The sequence below is a fragment of the Triticum aestivum genome, chromosome 3D, assembly GCF_018294505.1.
Source record: "Triticum aestivum cultivar Chinese Spring chromosome 3D, IWGSC CS RefSeq v2.1, whole genome shotgun sequence".
Taxonomy (NCBI): domain Eukaryota; kingdom Viridiplantae; phylum Streptophyta; class Magnoliopsida; order Poales; family Poaceae; genus Triticum; species Triticum aestivum.
Genome location: NC_057802.1, coordinates 283,395,969 through 283,417,582, shown reverse-complemented (window position 1 = coordinate 283,417,582; position 21,614 = coordinate 283,395,969).

Below are 21,614 nucleotides of genomic sequence, written 5' to 3'. Positions count from 1 at the left end.
GTCAGGCCTGTTGGGCTGCAAATCTTTCAAGATGAGGAGAGCTTTCATTCGGCTGGCCGAGAAAATGGCCCATCAGTAATGAGAAATGGGTTGTACATTTTTAAAACACATCAAACCGGCAATTAGTTTCAAATATCTTTTTTTTTCTTTTTGAGATTTTAAATTACATTAATTTTTATGCGTGGAGAATTTGTTGGATTTTATATTGATATACATTCATTTTTAAAATCAGTTTGAATGTGAGTCAAAATTTCGGGATTAAAAACAGTTCGGACCGCACCGAAATATGCAAAATTTCGTATAATTTTTTAACCGTGGCCACAATATGGGCTGTGATGCTAACAAAAAGAATATGGGCTCCAAAAAAAACCTTAATAATTAGCAAATGGGCTGTAAATTATTAGAAATAATGGCAGATGGGTTGTATGTTATTCTCCACAGATTTGAGGCTTTCCTAAAAAAAGGTTGACGCACAAGCAGTGACTGTTGGATGGCCATCCAACGGCCGTCGTGCTTCTTCAATATCTGCTCTTCCTGCTCCAGCCTCTCAAACAAGCACCGGCGGGACTGCCTGCTCCCTCCTCCCCGCGGTCGGCTCTGCTGCCGCGCAGGCGTCACCGCCCCACCGTACTCCCATCGCTGGCCTAGCCATCCCTCTACTCACCCACACCTGCTGTTATTCTCCAGCGACGGCAGACGAACCAGTAAACCATCGTACGGTCGTACTCCCCTCCGCGTGGGAAACAACTGCCGAGTCTTCCCTGCCTCCGTGTCGTTCCCTTCCTAGGCCTCGCTGTCGTCCACCGCCCTGGTGCTCTCGGCGCGGCCTGGTCAACGTGGTCAATGACCGACATGCATCTGAAGTGGACTGTACGTGGAGAGGCCGACAGCTGGGTCCACGGCCGCACGCAAGGAAATGCCTCCTTATTACGCGCAAAATAATGATTCCTCCACCTGACATCACGGACCCACCGAAAGGGCCTCTGTATTTCGCGAAAAAAACGATACCGCCGCTAACAGCTCGGACCCACCAGTTATATCTTCGCACGCAAGGAAGTGCCTCCTTATTACGCACAAAAAAAATGAATACTCCCTCTGCTAGCTGGGACCCACCATGGTGGGAGGCTGACTTGTGGGCCTACTAAGTTGACTGGGACGGGGGCCTTTGTCAACTTTAGTCAATATGAACGATTCTAGCTCCAGTGACCGTACGATGTCCATCCAATGGCCGTAGTGCTTCTTCAACCTATGGTCTTCTTGCTCCAGCCGCCCAAAGCAGCGCCGGTCGTGCCGCATGCTCCTGCCTCCCGTGGCCGGCTGTGCTGCCGCGGAGGCCTCACCGCCCCCTACTATTCCCACCGCTGGCCAGGCCCTGCGGTGACGGCAGCCTCACACCGCAGCCGAACCAGTGAACCCTCGTACTCCTCTCCGCGCGGGCTTCCACTGTCGCGTCTTCCCCGGCTCCCCGCCGTCCCCTTCCTAGGCCTCGCCGTCATCCACCGCCCTGGTGCACTCGGCGCAGCATGGTCAACGTGGTCAAGGAACGACTTCCATCGGACGTGGACTGTACGTGGAGAGGCTGACAGCTAGGTCCACGGCCGCAGCAAGGAAGTGCCTCCTTATTACGCGGAAAATAATGATTCCTCCACCTGACAGCTGGGACCCACCGGACGGGCCACTGTATTTCGCGAAAAAAACGTTTCCCCCTGACTGCTGGGACCCACCAGCTACATCTTCGCAGGCAAGGAAGTGCCTGACAGTCGGGACCCACCTGGTCGAAGCGTACGTAGCATTGTCATTCTGGTCGCGAACGTGTACGTACATACTAGTCGATGTAGAGGCGCGCACGTGTCGTAGTAGAGGCGCGCATGTAGCATGTACACGTACGTACAGCGGCCAGTGTGCAAGAAAGAAAATACGGCCACGTACGTACACATGGGCAGGGTCTCGAACGCCTACTCGCGCATACGTACGGCCAGGGCTCGTGTACATGGCTGGGTCGGAACGGACAAACAGCGTCGTCGTCGTGTTCATGGGGAGCCAACCGGCTGGGTCGGAACGGAATGCGTTGTCGTGTTCATCGGGAGGGCTTGGACGGAACAGCCGATGGAAACGAGGCCTGGCGTACCACAGAACGGAGGAAACGGCCTTGTGTTCAACCGGCCACGTTTGAAACGGGATCCTCTTCATCGGGAGGGGTTTGGCGTACCACAAAACGGAGGAAACGGACCTCCTACGGTCGAAACGGGGGTCCTGTTCATCGGGAGGGGTGTGGCGTACCGCAAAACGGAGGAAACGGACTTGTGTTGGAGCGCTACGGTCGAAATGGGGGTCCTGTTCATCGGGAGGGGTGTGGCGTACCGCAAAACGGGACTCCACGGGACACTGTTCATCTCCACCGTCGACCCCCTCCCGCCTCCACGGGCTACTGTTCATCCACCGTCGACCTCCTCCAGCCTCCACCTGCGACTGTTCATCCACGGGCTCCTGTTCATCCAGCCTCCACCACGCGCTACTCCACCGGCTACTGTTCAACCAGCCCTCTCCATGGGCTCCTGTTCAACCACCCCTCCACAGGCTACTGTTCATCCAGCCCTCCATGTGGTGGTCCTGTTCATCCTGCCCTCCACAGGGTAGTCCTGTTCATCCTACCCTCCACGGGGTCCTGTTCATCCAGCCCCAACCGGCTCGATCGATCGGGGGTCCTGTTCATCCAGAGGCAACACCACGGGGTCCTGTTCATCCACCCCCAACGGGAACTGTTCATCCAAACCCCCCAGCAACGCTCACTGTTCATCCAGAGGCAGCATCGATCGGCTTCAGTTAGCAGCAGTAGCGAAGGAATCGCTCGATCGGGTTCAGTTAACAGCCATCGATCGATCGCTCGGGTTCAGTAACGCGTAGCCTGCAGTGCAATCGCTCGGGTTCAGTTAGAGCCCAACACCTCGCTCGGGTTCAGTTAGAGCCAATGCCTCGCACACACGCGCGTACGTGTACGAGAGAAACGCGCATCGCTCGGCCCCCGACCTCCCACCGTAACCGGGAACTCCCCGAAATTTTCCTCGCCCTCGCTTCTACCATGGTTTTTTCCATCATGGACGGCCCAAAGAATGTCATGCAGCTGCGTCTCCAGCCCGCCCAGGACGAAAAGCCCATTTTCTGTCATGATTTTTTGTCATAGAAGTAGGAGCCCACCATATCTATGATGATACCGAGTTTTGTCACAATTATCATCATAGAAGTGTCATATGTATGACAGAAAAAAAATTCGTTCGGCCCAAAATGTCATGGATGTGTTTTTTTTGTAGTGTCCCCGACTGGTCCACGAGCTCCGCGACATCTTCCTCGACCCCCTCACCGAGCCACGCCCCGCCAGAGGCCCTACAGCGTCGCCCCCGACCTCATCTTCAACCTCCGGCCGCCGGCAACCTCGCCGTGGATTCACGAGCTCCAGACCCTCCCCGGCCTTGCCGTTGCCTCTACTGGATTCTCCGTGATCCCCTCAGCCGAACCCCTCTCTCCCCTGCCTTGTTTGCATCGCGTAGCTGTCGAATCCGCCGGAGCCGTGAGCTTCCGCCCGCCGGTCATGTCGCCGCCGCGGCCACGGTCACTGCAGCCCGTGCCCGAGCACACCAGTGTGCTTAGAACCTCTCCGCGCACCCGTAGCCACCACCAGCTCCTCCTCCCGAACACCCTAGCGAGGAACTCGAGCACGACCGAACCACGGCCGCCACAAACCTCGTCGCCAGCGTTGATTCCGGCGACCATCTGGTCCAGCTCCACCACCCATAGACGCGGCTCAGCCCCAGCTCTCCATAGAACCCAACCACGCCCCAAACCGTGCCATGTAGCACAATCCCGACGCGGACGCCGCCGCGATCTGAGGTTGCCGGCGGTTAAACGCCGGTGGCCGATGTGGCGTCATTAGTTTAGGAGTTTACTGTAGTTAACTAAAGCTGGTGCCACTGATGGATGGGCCCCACGCCCTAATTAACCCCGGGTTTTATTTCCTGTTTAGTTTAGATTAACCCAGCGGGACCCACGCGTCAGAGTTGACCCTACTGACGTGGTCGTTGACCTGGCCCACCTGTTAGTGAGCTAAACAACCCTGTGACACTGACGTGTGGCCCCCACTGGTCAGGTTTGACCTAGACTGCCCCAGTTGACCTATTGACGCAATGCTGACGCAGTAACTCATTTTCTGGATTTATTCTTATTCAGGAAATTTCAGAAATTAGTGCTAACTTCAAAAATACATAGAAATTAATCTGTAACTCCAAATGCAAAGTGTTATATATGAAAAATGATCAGAAAAATCCAATCTATCCATCTGTACTGGTTTCATGCATGTTTAAACAAGTTAACTTGATTTTTAGTGCAAAACATGATAAAGCACTATTTAAGATCACAAATGAGTTTGGGGTTGAACCTTTGGTTCAAAATGGCTCAAACCCATCTGGTTGTAGTTGCATTAGCCCAACACACTCATATTGTCATGTCATGATCATGCATCATATTGTTGCATCGCATTGATTGTGTTCTTCCTTGTTTGTCGGTATTTGTCCCCACTCAGTGGACGTTGTTCCGACATTGTGATCATTGACACCGATGAAGAGCTATTGCTATCTTCAGAAGTGCCCGGCAAGCAAAACCCCCTTGTTCATTCCGATACAATCCCACTTTCTCGCTCCTGCTCTCTTTTGCTGCATTAGGACAACAACGATTCAACTATTACATGTTGTGGTAGTTGAACCCCTTTCCTTTACATGACCTGTCATTGCCACAGTAAATAGATGAAACCCACTAGCATGAGTAGGAGTTGTTTGAGCCCTGATGTGCCTACTCATTCATGCTTGTTGTCATGCCTGCTACTGCTTAGAGTTGAGTCAGGTCTGATTCATCGGGGATGAATTGGAATGTGGTGAACATGTCTTACTGTTGAGAGCTAAGTGTGTGAACACGATTTGGTAAAGGTAGCGGTGAGAGGCCATGTAGGAGTACATGGTGGGTTGTCTCACTGAAGCCGTCCTCAGGAACTGAGTTCTGTGTTTTTGATCCATGAATAGCTACTACCACACATTGGGATCCTTAATTGACTCTCTCGACTTATTAACCGCCCCTGTCCTCTGTCCAGGAGTTGCAAGTAATTTCTGGTGTTTGTAGTATGCTGGAGGCCGTGCGCAGCGCTAACCGAGGGGTGGGCTGTGATGCGGTAGGCACGTGGCACGGTGTACCGGCGCCCGTTTGGTGTTTCGGGAACCCTGCACACATCGTTCGGGGCCGTATGTACAAACCTCGGCCGGACTCCCTACGGATGGAACCTGAATAGGCAATAAACCTGGACTAGGGACTTGTGTGGTTAGTCAGGTCGTGGCCGACACCCTCGCCAGGCTTCCGCTTGAAGGTTGCCGAGATACAGGACGTGTGCATGGCGGTAAGTGGCGAGAGCGTGTGTGACGAAGTACACCCCTGCAGGGTTATAAATGATCTATTCGAATAGCCGCGTCCGTGGTAAAGGACCTCTGGGTTGCCTATACAGTTCATAGACAAGTGAAAGTGGATACTCTAAAATGCACAAGATAAGCGTGAGTGCTATGGATGGCGTTCTCATATGGAGACGGGAGCGGATCCATAGCGGTGTGGATACTCTAAAATGCACAAGATAATGATGTATTGATATGGTGAATATGTGGACTCGTGTGCGCCACCTCAAAAGAGTTACTTGTAGTCGTAGTTTAGGATAGCCAACGAGTCAAAGCTGGCTTGCTGCAGTTAAACTCCACCACCCCCTCTGTTGATACCGATGCATATGTAGTTAGTTCTGATGTATGTCTTGCTGGGTACATTTGTACTCATGTTTGCTTAATTTATGTTTTTGCAGAGAGACTTCAGTCTCAGTAGTAGTTCCGCGTGGACTTCGACGTTTAGCTTGTTACCTCAGCTACAATCTTGTGCCCTCGGCAGGGCCTTGTAGATAATCAGGCTTCTCAGCCTTTTCATTTGTAGATGTCTGTACTCAGACATGTTAAGCTTCCACATGTGCTTTGACTTGTATGCTCTGAATGTTGGGTCATGAGACCCATGTTTGTAATATCTCGCTCCTCGGAGCCTATTGAACATATACTTGAGTTGTAGAGTCATGTTGTGATGCCATGTTGTGTTTGCACATATCGAGCATATTGCGTGTATGTTGTTCAAATGCTTGGTATGTGTGGGATCCGACAACCTAGTTGTCTATCTTTGGTAGCCTCTCTTATGGGGAAATGTAGTCTAGTGCTTCCACTGAGCCATGGTAGTCTGCTATAGCCCGGTTTACCGGAGTCCTGTTAGCCCAATTGCTACTGCTCTGGAACACTAGACTGGCCGGCATGTGTCCTTCTTCGATCCTGTGTCTGTCCCTTTGGGGAAATATCACGCGGTGTCTTTCGGAGTCCTGTTAGCCTGCTACAGCCCGGATTCCCGGCGTCCTGCTAGCCCAGTTGCTACAGCACGAATTCACTCGCTGATGACCGACACGTTCGTTGTTGGGTCATGTATGCCTATCCCTATAAGTTAGTGCCACTTTGGGTTTACGACTAGTCATGTCGGCCCGGGTTCTTTGTCATATGGATGCTAGCGACACTATCATATACGTGAGCCAAAAGGCACAAATGGTCCCGGGCCAGGTAAGGTGGCACCCGTGGGAATACCGTGCGTGAGGCCGCAAAGTGATATGATGTGTTACATGCTAGATTGATGTGGCTTAGGATCGGGGTCCTGACAACTAGCCACCACCATAGTCAAGGATCGGCTCATCTTGGATCGGCTCATCTTGGATCAGATCCACTCCACCAAGGCCATCTCACCAGCTCATCGAGCTCAAGAACACCTCTCCTCAGGAGGCTGTTCATCCACTGTACTAGTTCATCCTCAGCCCACAAGGCAATCCACCACACCACACTGGAGTAGGCTATTGCACCACAACGGTGGCCCAAACCAGTATAAACTCTCGTGTCTCTTGTTCCTTGGGTTCGGCGAGCTAGGCCTTGAGATCGTTGCGAGAGCGAGCTAGGGAGAGATCTTCGTGCGCACCCCAGAGTTCGAACCTCAAGGGTTTGCCGGAACCTGTAATCCAACAGGCTTAGCTGCGAACCAGATTCGCCTAAGTTGCAAAACATTCTCCGAGTGAAAAGCAACCCTCTCACTCGGGGACTTAGCTGCGACCCCGTACTCGCCTAAGTTATAAAACACTCCGAGTGAAGAGCAACCCTCTCACTCGGGGGCTTAGCTGCGATCCCGTACTCGCCTAAGTTTCAAAAACACTCCGAGTTAAGAGCAACCCTCTCACTCGGGGGCTTAGCTGCGAACCAGATTCGCCTAAGTTGCAAAACATTCTCCGAGTGAAGAGCAACCCTCTCACTCGGGGACTTAGCTGCGACCCCGTACTCACCTAAGTTATAAAACACTCCGAGTGAAGAGCAACCCTCTCACTCGGGGGCTTTGCTGCGATCCTGTACTCGCCTAAGTTACAAAACATTCTCCGAGTGTAGAGCAACCCTCTCACCCTGGGACTTAGCTGCGACCTCGTACTCTCCTAAGTTATAAAACACTCTGAGCGAAGAGCAACCCTCTCACTTGGGGGCTTAGCTACGATCCCGTACTCGCCTAAGTTACAAAACATTCTCCAAGTGAAGAGCAACCCTCTCACTCGGGGACTTAGCTGTGACCCCGTACTCGCCTAAGTTTCAAAAACATGCCAAGTGGAGAGCAACCCTCCCACTCGGGAGGAACAAGGTGCACCCTGAGTTGTGCCACAAGTACAACGTCTGGATGCACTCTAAGTTGCGCTGCAAGTACAACGTCTACTCCGAGTGAAGAGCAATCCTCTCACTCGGAGACTTAGCTGTGATCCCAGATTCGCCTAAGTCAAAAAATCCAAGAACATTGAAGACAAAACAACCAAGATTCAGATAAATCCAGCGAGGTTCAGAACCACAAGCAGGAGTACTCGGGCGTCAGGCCTGAAAGAGTTTAACAATTACAAAATCACTCGGCATTCCGAGGCAAATAAAGTCAAGTTATCAAGTTTTTCATTTGGCAGGAGGAGGGCTGGTTGGCTCGACAAAAGCATTCAAGTCGATGCCATCTGCGATGCGAGTGGCTGCGTCGATGATGGTCTCCATAAAAGATTGAAACTGAAGCTTCTTGGTGTTTGCCACCTGAAGAGCTTTCAGCTTATCTTCCTTGACGTCCTTGCAATGAACACGGACGAGTGATAGAGCCACATCAGCACCGGAGCGAGCAGCTGACTTATTCCATGCCTGCACTCGGTCAGGGATGTCACTGAGCCGAGTCATCAGTGACTCGAGGTCATTCAGAAGCACATCCTCTGGCCATAGCTCCTTGTCTATCCGTGACAATGCAACTTTCAGTCGAGCGACATAGTCCAAGACACTGGCGAGGCAAGATTCCAGTCGGAGCACGTTCATGGCCGCTTCATCCTTGACGGGAGAATTGGTGGGGTCCAGTCCTGTCTCGATACGCCCGGTTACCTCCTCAAAATTTTGACAGGACTCTGCATGGAGAGAAAAATGGTAAGTTGGCAGCAACATTGTGAGAGAGTTGTTTGGATTCAGTTGGATGGAAGGTACCTTCGAGCATGAGGAACATCTTCTTGGCAAGACCTCCCAGATAGACCTCCAACTCATCCCTCTTCCGAGTGAGCGCCTCCACTTTGTCTAAAGAAACAACATTCCTCAGTCGGGCTTGGAGTTGACGGTTTTCACTATGCACATCTGTTCGAGTGGGATCACTCACTTCTCTCAAAAGAGGATGGGAAAGGAAAAATAACAAGACATAAAGTCGACAAGTTGTTACCTCCCATGATTGCCACTTCATCTTGAGCCTTCTTCAGGTTCTCCTTGGCCAGATCCAGATCAAGCTTGAGTTGGATTTTCTCCTATTCCAAGGCAGCATATTGAGTCCCAAGCTCGCAAGATTTCTGCAATCCACAACAAGACAAATCAATCGACAGAAACAAAGATTAGTTACTTCCGAGTGAAAAAGTGCAAGATCAAATTATTATGGCAAAAGAGTTCTAAGACTGCCGCCGAATCAAACATTCAACAGAAGTCTCAGGGACTACACCCAGTGGGTGCACTTAGTGTGCCCCCACTAGTTTGATTTCCCACTTGTCATGGTCAGCCCAGCCCGAGTGGAAGGAGTAAAAAACATTTGTTCTCAGACCACCGTCGACTGTCCGTAGTCGACCACGGTCTCGGGACTACACCCAGTGGGTGCACTCAGCGTGCCCCCACCGGACCAAGATCCCACTCGACACGACCTATCTAAACTCGAGTGGAAGAGCTACTCAGCTACGAAAAAAACCACATTTGTTTTAAGACCATCATCGACTGCCCGCAGTTGACAACGGTCTCGGGAACTACACCCAGTGGGTGCACTCAGCGTGCCCCCACTAGACCGAGAACTCACTCAACACGACCTGTCTAATTCGAGTGAAAGAGCTACACAGCTACAAGTGAAGAGCTACACAGCTACAAAAACACCCAGCGGGTGTACAGATGCAAGGTGCAGACTGACATCTTACGAATAATAAAGCAGCAGTTAGATGCAAGGTGCATACTGACATCTTACGAATAATAAAGCAGCAGTTTTTCAGACAGCATATCCTAACAGAGCAAGAATCGATTTTGAAAACTAATCGGAAATCAACTTACAATCCCACTTACTCGGACATTGGCTTGGAGGGCAGAGGTGGCGTCGTACGCAGCCTTGCTGGTGCCAAACACCACCTTCAGTCGGTCCATCATAACACCCGCCTGGATCATAGCTTCCTCGGCAGCTCCTACTTGGTCCTCCAGAGTGTGATGCAGAACAAACGGAGTGGATGATGGAGCAGATGATGTGGCTGGTGGAGTTGGATCTTGAGGTTATGCAATCGGGTCAGAAGTCTGAGCAGTCGACGCCGAAGGCTGTTCAGTCGACAAAGGATCAGCAAAAGAGACAGTAGCCCGTACTGGATCATCAAGTTGTTGAACTACAGGCTCAGATGCTGGGCGAGGCACTTTGTTGGGAGGTACCCTCCCACTCGAAGCTCTGCCCCTTCTCCCTGTACTCCTTTGGGGCGCTTCCTCATCATCATCATCATCTGGAAGCTGGATAACATTTGTCATCACTTCAAAGCACTCGACAGTAAGATTTCAGTCGCCCATCAAAACAATCGACATAGTAGTAGCATGACTACGGAATCATACCTGCCCGAGAGGTTGCCGCATCAGTGGTCTCCGTGTCACCCCGCTCCTCGTCGACGTCCATAGAAGTCGTAGAAGTAGCAGCACTGAAAGTTCCAAATTTCACTCGGTCAAGCAAGTAAAGAAGTTCAAAGTGGAAACGAAAGACAAGGAAAAGAAACACTTATGCTGAAGCAACAGGCACGACCACCATGATCCTGGGCAGGGCCTTCCGAGGCTTGGGTGGAACAACTTTGGCCTGCTTCGCTGCCTTCTCTGATGGCTCTAGGGTTGAAGTTCGAGTGCGCTTCAGAATTTTTGCACTCGGCAGAAATACTTTGCTACGTCCTCCTGCAGGGTCCTGCGACTGTTTGGAACACCGTCCAGAGCGCGACGGCGAGTCAACTTCCTCGCTGCTGCCATAGTCCTCGCTTTCATCCTCGTTGTCATCTGCATATTGCCTATCAGCACTTTCACCATCACTCTCTACTCCCTCCTGGTGCTACTCTCTGTTCGCCATTGAGTACATCTTGGTGAAAACCTGCAAGACACAAGTTACAAATATCAGTCAGATTCAAGAACAATCGCGTATTGGAAGTACACTCGGTAAATCAAGCCTGACCTCGTCTGGTGCATTGTTGGCATCGAACGACAAGACCTTTCTGGCTCCACGAGGGTTGTCCTTGTTGCCAGTGATGCTTCGCAGATACTAAGCCACCGTATCCTCGGCAACCTCCTCCGGGTGAACCCGAGTGGGTGTCATCGACGCCCGAGTACATCCACATTTGGTGGTCACGAGCTTGGAGAGGTCGAATGCGTCGACTGAGGAACACCTCCAGCAGATCCATGTCGGTCACAACCTCCCAAACTAATGCAACGACTGCGTCGACTAACATGGACACTTCACTCTTCTCCGTCATGGTTACTTCCAGTGAAGTATGTCGGTGGAGTCTATCCAGAGTGAAAGGGGGGAGGCCGGTCGACTGACCAGGAGTCGGAATGTCTTTGCAGTAAAACCAAGTCGACTGCCATCCTCTAACTAACTTGGGAAAGGTCATGGGGGGGGGGGGGAATTACTCCTACCCCTTGTTTGGATCCCTAACCCCCCGCACATTTGGATCACGTGCATCTTTTCGTCATCTGGGTTGGCTTTCTTCACCGACTGAGATCGGCAAGTGAAAATGTGTTTAAACAGACCCCTAGTGTGGCTGACACCCAAGGAAGTTCTCGCACATGGAAACAGATGCGGCAAGATACGAAATTGTGTTGGGAGAAAAGTGGTGGATCTGAGCTCCAAAGAAGTTCAAAAAACCCCGAAAGAATGGATGCGGACGTAGGGAGAAACCTCGGTCGACATGGGTGGTGAGGAGGACACGTCACCCTCGCGTGGCTGGGGCTCAGATTCCCCCTCCGACAACCTCCAGGACCCTTGAGCAATCAGGCCGTCCGCGGCGAGATTCTCTAGGTCCTCCTTCACGATGGTGGAGCGGATCCAGCCCCCTGGATCCAACCAGGAGGCAAACCGGACCACGACGACGACCCCTGAGCCGTCTTCTTGCCCTTCGCCGATGCCTTCTTTGCACGCTCCAAAGCCGCGGTCTTCTCCTTCACCATGGCGCCCGAGCTCGAGAGGAACGGGCGAAGGCATGGGAGCAAGAAGAAACAGAGCGGAGAAGTGAGGAGAAAGGGGAACGAATGGATTGCACAGTGCCTCGCATCGTCATCGGCGTGTTTTATGGACCCGCTTCGGAGTGGCTGACCTGTGGGCCCAAGCGATCCTATCGCATCCCGTAATAGGCGCTGGCTCGATACGTGGCGAAAAAGGCGGTGCGAAGATCGAGGAGCCCCTATCTACTTGTTCTGTTTACTGCGCCATGCCCTGTCCCGCGCGCTTCTCCAAAATTTAGAATCCTGTGAGATCCGGAGACCGCAGGGCAGTCGATCGCAGCAAAGATGTCACATTCCAATTTATTGGAAGATATGCAGCATAATTCACTCGGAGATCTTAGAATCCAGAATCGATCGAGGCGACTGATGCAGGGTTAAAGTATCAGTATGTTTTCAAGACCTTGATGAAATGCCTCTAAAGCATTAAATTGAGTCGGAACCAACTTCAACCCTTCTTCACTCGGACCTCAATCCATTCGGGGGCTAATGACGATGACATGTACCTAGGGTAGGGTCTTAGGCCTGACCTAGACACCCTACCCAAGGACACTGCCCTAAAGTTAGAAGCATACAAAGAACTACAGAAGATACTGACTAAAATCTCCCTGGAGCGTAATCCACTCGACGGAAGATTCCACTCGGATATCCCAATTCCACTCGACTAAGAACACTCGACCGTACAAAGAATCACTCAGAGCACGGAAGGCCTAGAGTCACCCCAGGATGGCAAAGGTCAGGCATTCACTATGTAGTCATTAAGATCATTAATAGCAGGCATTACCAGTAGCGCCCCTGTCTTAACTCACATTGAACCCTGTGTAACCGAGGGATGGAGGGGCCTGGCGCACTCTATATAAGCCACCCCCTCCTCTGGCACAAGGGTTCGCACCGCCTATAACTCCAACACACATCCAATCGACCAGCCGCAGAGGCACCGAGACGTAGGGCTTTTACCTCCTCCGAGAAGGGCCTGAACTCGTAAATCTGTGTGTACATCCTCGCTGTAGCTAGGATCCTGCCTCCTCCTACGTACCCCCTACTCTTACTGTCAGACTCGTTCCCATGACACCGCCCCACCCTACTCCATCGCTGGCCTGGCCATTCCTCTACTCACCCACACCTCCTGTTATTTTCCGGCGACGGCAGCTGAACCAGTAAACCCTCGTACTCCCCACCGCGTGGGCAACCACTGCTGAGTCTTCCCCGGCTCTGGGTCATTCCCTTCCTAGGCCTCACCGCGTCCACCGCCCTGGTGCTCTCAGCGCGGTGTGGTCAACGTGGTCCACGAACGACATCCATCAAAGAGGACTGTACGTGGAGAGGCTGACAGCTGGGTCCACGGCCGCACGCAAGGAAGTTCCTCCTTATTACGCGCAAAATAATGATTCCTCCACCTACAGCAGGGACCCACCGGAAGGGCCTTTGTATTTCGCAAAAAAAATGTTCCTCCAGCTATATCTTCGCACGGAAGGAAGTGTGTCCTTATTACGCACAAAAAAATGAATACTCCCCCTGCTATCTGGGACCCACCATAGTTGGATGCTGACTTGTGGGCCTACTAAGTTGACACGGACGGAGGGCTTTGTCAACTTAGTCAATATGAATGATTCTAGCTCCAGTGACCGTACAATGTCCATCCAACGTCCGTAGTGCTTCTTCAACCTCTGGTCTTCTTGCTCCAGCCGCCCAAACCAGCGTCGGTCGTGCCGCCTGCTCCTGCCTCCCATGCCCGGCTCTGCTGCCGCACAGGCCTCACCACCCCACCGTACTCCCATCGCAGGTCTGGCCATCCTTGTACTGATCCAGACCTGCTGTTGTTCTCTAGTGACGGCAGCCTCACACTACAGCCCAACCAGTAAACCCTCATATGCCCCTCCACGTGGGAAACAACTGCCGAGTCTTCCCCGACTCCGGGTCATTCCCTTCCTAGGCCTCGCCATCGTCCACCACCTTGGTGCTCTCAGCGTGGCCTGGTCAACATGGTCAAGGAACGACTTACATCGAAAGAGGACTATACGTGGAGAGGCTCACAGGTGGGTCCACGGCCGCAGCAAGGAAGTGCCTCCTTATTACACGCAAAATAATGATTCCTCCACCTGATAGCAGGGACCTACCGGAAGGGCCTCTATATTTAGGCTTAGCTGTATTTTGCGAAAAAAATGTTTCCCCCCCTTACAGCTGGGACCCACCAGCTATATCTTCGGATGCAAGGAAAGAGCCTCCATATTAGGCACGAAAAAATGAATCCTCCCCCTGACAGCTCAGACCCACCATCAATAACTTCGCATGCAAGGAAGTGCCTCCTTATCCTCCCTGACAGCCGCGGCCCACCTGGTCGAACCATACATAGCATTGTCATTCTGGTCGCGAATGTGTATGTACATACTGGTCGATCGGTCTCTCTGCAACGATGAACCATGGCCGAGCAAGCAGCGACACGTGTAGTAGTAGAGCCCTAAACTGTCGGTGCAACAAACCCTGGGTCTGTTTCCCAGACTGTGCACAGGCACGAGAACAAGATTACAGCACCAAGGTCAGATTGGAGTACAAGGGATCAGTTCTTCAAGGGACCGGCATGCAGCACAAGAAGATCAAGACTAGCTAGAGAAGCAAGATATTGCTAAGGGTAAAGCCTCCCTTGCCAGCCAGGCGTGCCTGGCAAGGATGGGGTTACCCTCGGAAGCAAGCCTTTGGGTCGTCCCGGTAGGCCTGCCCGGGCTTACGGAGGCAGAACCACCTCACCGCACCACCTCATCATGACGCACGTCGTCGATCGGTGTGGTGTCAAGCTCCAAAGTGACAAACTGGCAGCTATTTGCCACATGGAAGCCACTTCCTACAGAATATGCCTCCAAGCGACACCCGTCCTGAGACGTGTCAAGCGAGCAGGCGCGAAGCTGGCAAAGCAGCCTGGCAGGGCCTGTCGGGTAAGCTACGATGTGATGTTGAGTTGTGCATTTAATGCGCCCTGTCAACCTGCAGAATTAGGTATGATAGCACTATTTGCTATCTAATCAGTGCATAATGACTGATTTGCCACTGTGGTGACCCCTTTATCTATAAAAGGAGGCCCAAAGCAACTGTACAAATGGTTGGCTAATCCATCCCCACACACACCCATGCGCGCGTAGCCATTTTCGCCTCGAGGCAACCCTGCCGGGCAAGCGAGTTGCGCTCACCACCATCAATCCACCAAAGCTGGAGTACGGTTTTATTCCTCACGGCGGCCCGAACCTGGGTAAAGACTGCTGATACATCTCCGTCGTATCTATAATTTTTGATTGTTCCATGCCAATATTCTACAACTTTCATATACTTTTGCCAACTTTTTATACTATTTTTGGGACTAACATATTGATCCAGTGCCCAGTTCCAGTTCCTGTTTGTTGCATGTTTTATGTTTCGCAGAAACCCCATATCAAACGGAGTCCAATCGGGATAAAAACGGATAGAGAATATTTATGGAATATTTGTGAAATATGGGAAGAAGAATCAACGCGAGATGGTGCCCGAGGGGGCCACGAGGCAGGGGGCGCGCCTACCCCCCCTGGGCACGCCCCTGACCCTCGTGGGTACCCCGTAAGGCGGTTGCTGCTCTTCTTTGGCCGCAAGAAAGCTAATTTTCGGGAAAAAATCTTGGCAAAGGTTTCAATTCAATCGGCGTTACGGATCTCCGGATATATACGAAATGGTGAAAGAGCAGAATATGAGAACGCGGAAACAGAGAGAGTCAGAGAGACAGATACAATCTCGGAGGGGCTCTCGCCCCTCCCATGCCATGGAGACCAAGCACCAGAGGGGAAACCCTTCTCCCATCTAGGGAGGAGGTCAAGGAAGAAGAAGAAGGAGGGGGCTCTCTCCCCCTCGCTTCCGGTGGCGCCGAAGTGCCACCGGGGGCCACCATCATCACCGCATTCTTCACCAACAACATCACCGCCATCATCACCAACTCTTCCCCCCTCTACGCAGCGGTGTAACCCCTCTTTTACCCGCTGTAATCTCTACTTAAACATGGTGCTCAACGCTATATATTATTTCCCAATGATGTATGGCTATCCTATGATGTTTGAGTAGATCCGTTTTGTCCTATGGGTTAATTGATGATCGTGATTGGTTTGAGTTGCATGTTTTATTATTAGTGCTGTCCTATGGTGCTCTCCGTGTCGCGCAAGCGTGAGGGATTCCCGCTGTAGGGTTTGCAATATGTTCATGATTTGCTTATGGTGGGTGGCGTGAGTGACAGAAGCACATACCCGGTTAAGTAGGTTGTTTGCGTATGGGAATAAAGAGGACTTGATACTTTAATGCTATGGTTGGGTTTTACCTTAATGATCTTTAGTAGTTGCGGATGCTTGCTAGAGTTCCAATCATAAGTGCATATGATCCAAGTAGAGAAAGTATGTTAGCTTATGCCTCTCCCTCATATAAAATTGCGATAATGATTACCGGTCTAGTTATCGATTGCCTAGGGACAAATAACTTTCTCGTGACAAAAAAGCTCTTTACTAAAACTAATTTAGTTGTGTCTCTATCTAAACAGCCCCTACTTTTTATTGACGTGCTCTTTACTATCTTGCAAACCTATTCGAAAACCGTACAAAGTACTTCTAGTTTTATACTTGTTCTAGGTAAAGCGAACATCAAGCGTGCGTAGAGTTATATCGGTGGTCGATAGAACTTGAGGGAATATTTGTTCTACCTTTAGCTCCTCGTTGGGTTCGACACTCTTACTTATCGAAAGAGGCTACAATTGATCCCCTATACTTGTGGGTTATCAAGACCTTTTTCTGGCGCCGTTGCCGGGGAGCAATAGCGTGGGGTGAATATTCTCGTGTGTGCTTGTTTGCTTGACCACTAAGTAATTTTTATTTGCTGTTCTTAGTTGTTCTCTATCTTTAGTTATTGATATGGAACACGAAATACCAAAAAAAATTAGGTTCACTTGCTACTCATGGAGATGGGGAACCTCCTAAAACCCTCGACGCTCATTATGTGAAAGATATTATGTACTACTTTGATAATCCCGAGAAAACCCCATTCAATTTTGTAATGGGAGACATGTTGGATCAACGTGAATAATTTAGAGATTATCGCTTGACTCAAAAAGGGAAACAATTATGGGATCAAATTTATATGTTGAAGTGGTATGCTAGGCAACTATGCTTGAGATATGATTATACTTGTTGCTCTAGGATGAAGGCTCCACACCTTCCCTTTTCATGCAAATTTAATGATAATGAAACCTTGGCTTCTTATGCTAGAGGTATATATGATTACTATGGTGTGGAACGAATAGAAGAATTTGTTGCTTTTAAGGGTGCATGTGAAATTGAATCTTTGTTTAAAGAATTTGAATATTTTGATGATTCAGTTTATAGACCTGAAAATTTAGCTATCCTTAAATATTGCTATGAGAATTATGAATACAATGCCGATATTGATGCATTTATTAAGAAAGTCTCCGCTGTCCAAGAAGAGACTAATATTTTGCAGGAATCTATGGAAGAAGAAATTAATGACATTGTGAGCTCATTGGATGAAAAAGATGAGGAGGAGAGCGAAGAACAAAAGGAGGGAGAGCGGATTCATCACCCGTGCCCACCTTCTAATGAGAGTAACTCTTCAACTCATACATTGTTTAATTTCACTTCGTGCTTACTGAAGGATGATTGCTATGATGACTATTATGATCTCGTTGATTCTTTTGAAATAACCCTTTTTGATGATGCTTGCTATGCTTGTGGCCAAGATGCCAATATGAATTATGCTTATGGATATGAACTTGCTATAGTTCCTTATGTTAAACATGAAATTGTTGCTATTGCACCCACGCATGATAGTCCTATTATCTTTTTGAATTCTCCCGACTACACTATATCGGAGAAGTTTGCCTTTATTAAGGATTATATTGATGGGTTGCCTTTTACCGTTGCACATGATGATTTTGATAGGTATTATATGCATGTGCTTGCTGCTCCTACTTGCAATTATTATGAGAGAGGAACTATATCTCCACCTCTCTATGTTTCCAACATGATAAAATTGCAAGAAACTGTTTATACTATGCATTGGCCTTTACTATGTGTGCATGAATTGTTATTTTATGACATGCCGATGCATAGGAAGAGAGTTAGACTTCGTCATTGCTTGATATATGTTGCTTTGTGCTCACTACTAAATGCCAAATCATTGCTAATGAAAATTGGCTTTGATATACCTTGGGATCCGGGTGGATCCATTACTTGAGCACTATATGCCTAGCTTAATGGCTTTAAAGAAAGCGTTGCCAGGGAGACAACCCGGAAATTTTAGAGATTCATTTATTTCTGTTGTGTGCTTTTATAAAGTTTAAAAACAAAAAAAATAAAGAGGGGAACCCAAAACTTTTCAAAAAGGAAAGTTAAAGTGAGAGAGACAAGCATTGTTGAAGTGGGGGAGCTCCTTGAAGTTTGTTCATGCTCACGGAAACTTTGTGAATCTTGATTACAGAAACTTTTCAACAAAAATAATTATCCCCTTGTACAATTCCATTGTATTATAAAAATAATGTGCCAAGGTTTGCCTTTAGGATGTTTACAATGCTTGTTGGTTTGTGCGGTGCAGGACAGAAACTTTGGCTGTAGTGCGCGATTTTTCATTTTTTACTGGAACGTCAAACAGTTATGAAACTTTTTGCACTGTCTTTCTATACAATTTTTTTATTTTTCCTAATTTTTGTAGAATTTGTGGAGTACCAGAGGTATGGTTAATGTTCAGATTATTACAGACTGTCCTGTTTAAGACAGATTCTGTTTTTGATGCATAGTTTGCTTGTTTTGATGAAACTATCGATTTCTATCAGTGGATTAAGCCATGGAAAAGTTATATTACAGTAGCTGCAATGCAAAAACAAAATATGAATTGGTTTGAAACAGTACTTAGAGTAGTGATTTGCTTTATTATACTAACGGATCTTAGCGAGTTTTCTGTTGAAGTTTTGTGTGGATGAAGTGTTCGATGATCGAGAAGGTCTCGATATGAGGAAAAGGAGGAGAGGCAAGAGCTCAAGCTTGGGGATTCCCAAGGCACCCCAAGTAAATATTCAAGGAGACTCAAGCGTCTAAGCTTGGGGATGCCCCGGAAGGCATCCCCTCTTTCTTCAACAAGTATCGGTATGTTTTCGGATTCGTTTCGTTCATGCGATATGTGCAAATCTTGGATCGTCTTTTGCATTTAGTTTTCATTTTTCTTTTATGCACCATGCTGGTATGAGATATTCCTTGGTTGATTTATAGAATGCTCATTGCACTTCACTTAAATCTTTTGAATATGGCTTTATAGAATGCTTCATGTGCTTCACTTATATCATTTGAAATTTGGATTGCCTGTTTCTCTTCACATAGGAAACCGCCATTTGTAGAATGCTCTTTTGCTTCACTTATATTTGTTAGAGCGTGGGCATATCTTTTGTAGAAAGAATTAAACTCACTTGCTTCACTTATATCTATTTAGAGAGATTACAGGAATTGGTCATTCACATGGTTAGTCATAAAATCCTACATAAAACTTGTAGATCACTGAATATGATATGTTTGATTCCTTGCAATAGTTTTGCGATATAAAGATGGTGATATTAGAGTCATGCTAGCAGGTAGTTGTGGATTGTAGAAATACTTGTGTTGAAGTTTGTGATTCCTGTAGCATGCACGTATGGTGAACCATTATGTTATGAAGTCGGAGCATGATTTATTTATTGATTGTCTTCCTTATGAGTGGCGGTCGGGGACGACCGATGGTCTTTTCCTACCAATCTATACCCCTAGGAGCATGCGCGTAGTACTTTGTTTCAATGACTAATAGATTTTTGCAATAAGTATGTGAGTTCTTTATGACTAATGTTGAGTCCATGGATTATACGCACTCTCACCTTTCCATCATTGCTAGCCTCTTCGGTGCCGTGCATTGCCCTTTCTCACCTCGAGAGTTGGTGCAAACTTCGCCGGTGCATCCAAACCATGTGATACGATACGCTCTATCACACATAAACCTCCTTATATCTTCCTCAAAACAGCCACCATACCTACCTATCATGGCATTTCCATAGCCATTCCGAGATATATTGCCATGCAACTTCCATCATCATCATATACATGACTTGAGCATTCATTGTCATATTGATTTGCATGATCGTAAGATAGCTAGCATGATGTTTCATGGCTTGTCCGTTTTTTGATGCCATTGCTACGCTAGATCATTGCACATCCCGGTACACCGCCGGAGGCATTCATATAGAGTCATATCTTTGTTCTAGTATCGAGTTGTAATATTGAGTTGTAAGTAAATAAAAGTGTGATGATCATCATTATTAGAACATTGTCCCAGGTGAGGTTATCAAAATAAAAGAGGCCAAAGAAGCCCAAATAAAAAAAGAGGCCAAAGAAGCCCACCAAAAAAAGAGAAAAAAATAAAATAAAAAATTAGAGAAAAGAGAGAAGGGACAATGTTACTATCCTTTTACCACACTTGTGCTTCAAAGTAGCACCATGTTCTTCATATAGAGAGTCTCTTGAGTTATCACTTTCATATACTAGTGGGAATTTTCATTATAGAACTTGGCTTGTATATTCCGATGATGGGCTTCCTCAAACGCCCGAGGTCTTCATGAGCAAGCAAGTTGGATGCACACCCACTTAGTTTTCAGTTTGAGCTTTCATACACTTATAGCTCTTAGTGCATCTGTTGCATGGCAATCCCTACTCCTCACATTGACATCAATTGATAGGCATCTCCATAGCTCGTTGATTAGCCGCATCGATGTGAGACTTTCTCCTTTTTGTCTTCTCCACACAACCTCCGCCATCATATTCTATTCCACCTATAGTGCTATGTCCATGGCTCACGCTCATGTATTGCGTGAAAGTTGAAAAGGTTTGAGAACATCAAAAGTATGAAACAATTGCTTGGCTTGTTATCGGGGTTGTGCATGATTGGAATATTTTGTGTGGTGAAGATGGAGCATAGCCAGACTATACGATTTTGTAGGGATAACTTTCTTTGGCCATGTTATTTTGAAAAGACATGATTAATTTGTTAGTATGCTTGAAGTATTATTGTCTTAATGTCAAATGATAGACTATTGCTTTGAATCACTCGTGTCTTAATATTCATGCCATGATTAGATATATGATCAAGATTATGCTAGGTAGCATTCCACATCAAAAAATATCTTTTTTATCATTTACCTACTCGAGGACGAGCAGGAATTAAGCTTGGGGATGCTGATACGTCTCCGTTGTATCTATAATTTTTGATTGTTCCATGCCAATATTCTACAACTTTCATATACTTTTTGCAACTTTTTATACTATTTTTGGGACTAACATATTGATCCAGTGCCCAGTGCCAGTTCCTCTTTGTTGCATGTTTTATGTTTCGCGGAAACCCCATATCAAACGGAGTCCAAACGGGATAAAAATGGACGGAGAATATTTTTGGAATATTTGTGAAATATGGGAAGAAGAATCAACGTGAGACGGTGCCCGAGGGGGCCACGAGGCAGGGGGCGCGCCTGCCCCCCTGGTCGCACCCCTGACCCTCATGCGCACCCCGTAAGGTAGTTGCTGCTCTTCTTTGGCCGCAAGAAAGCTAATTTTCGGAAAAAAAATCTTGGCGAAGGTTTCAATCCAATCGGCGTTACGGATCTCCAGATATATACGAAATGGTGAAAGGGCAGAATAC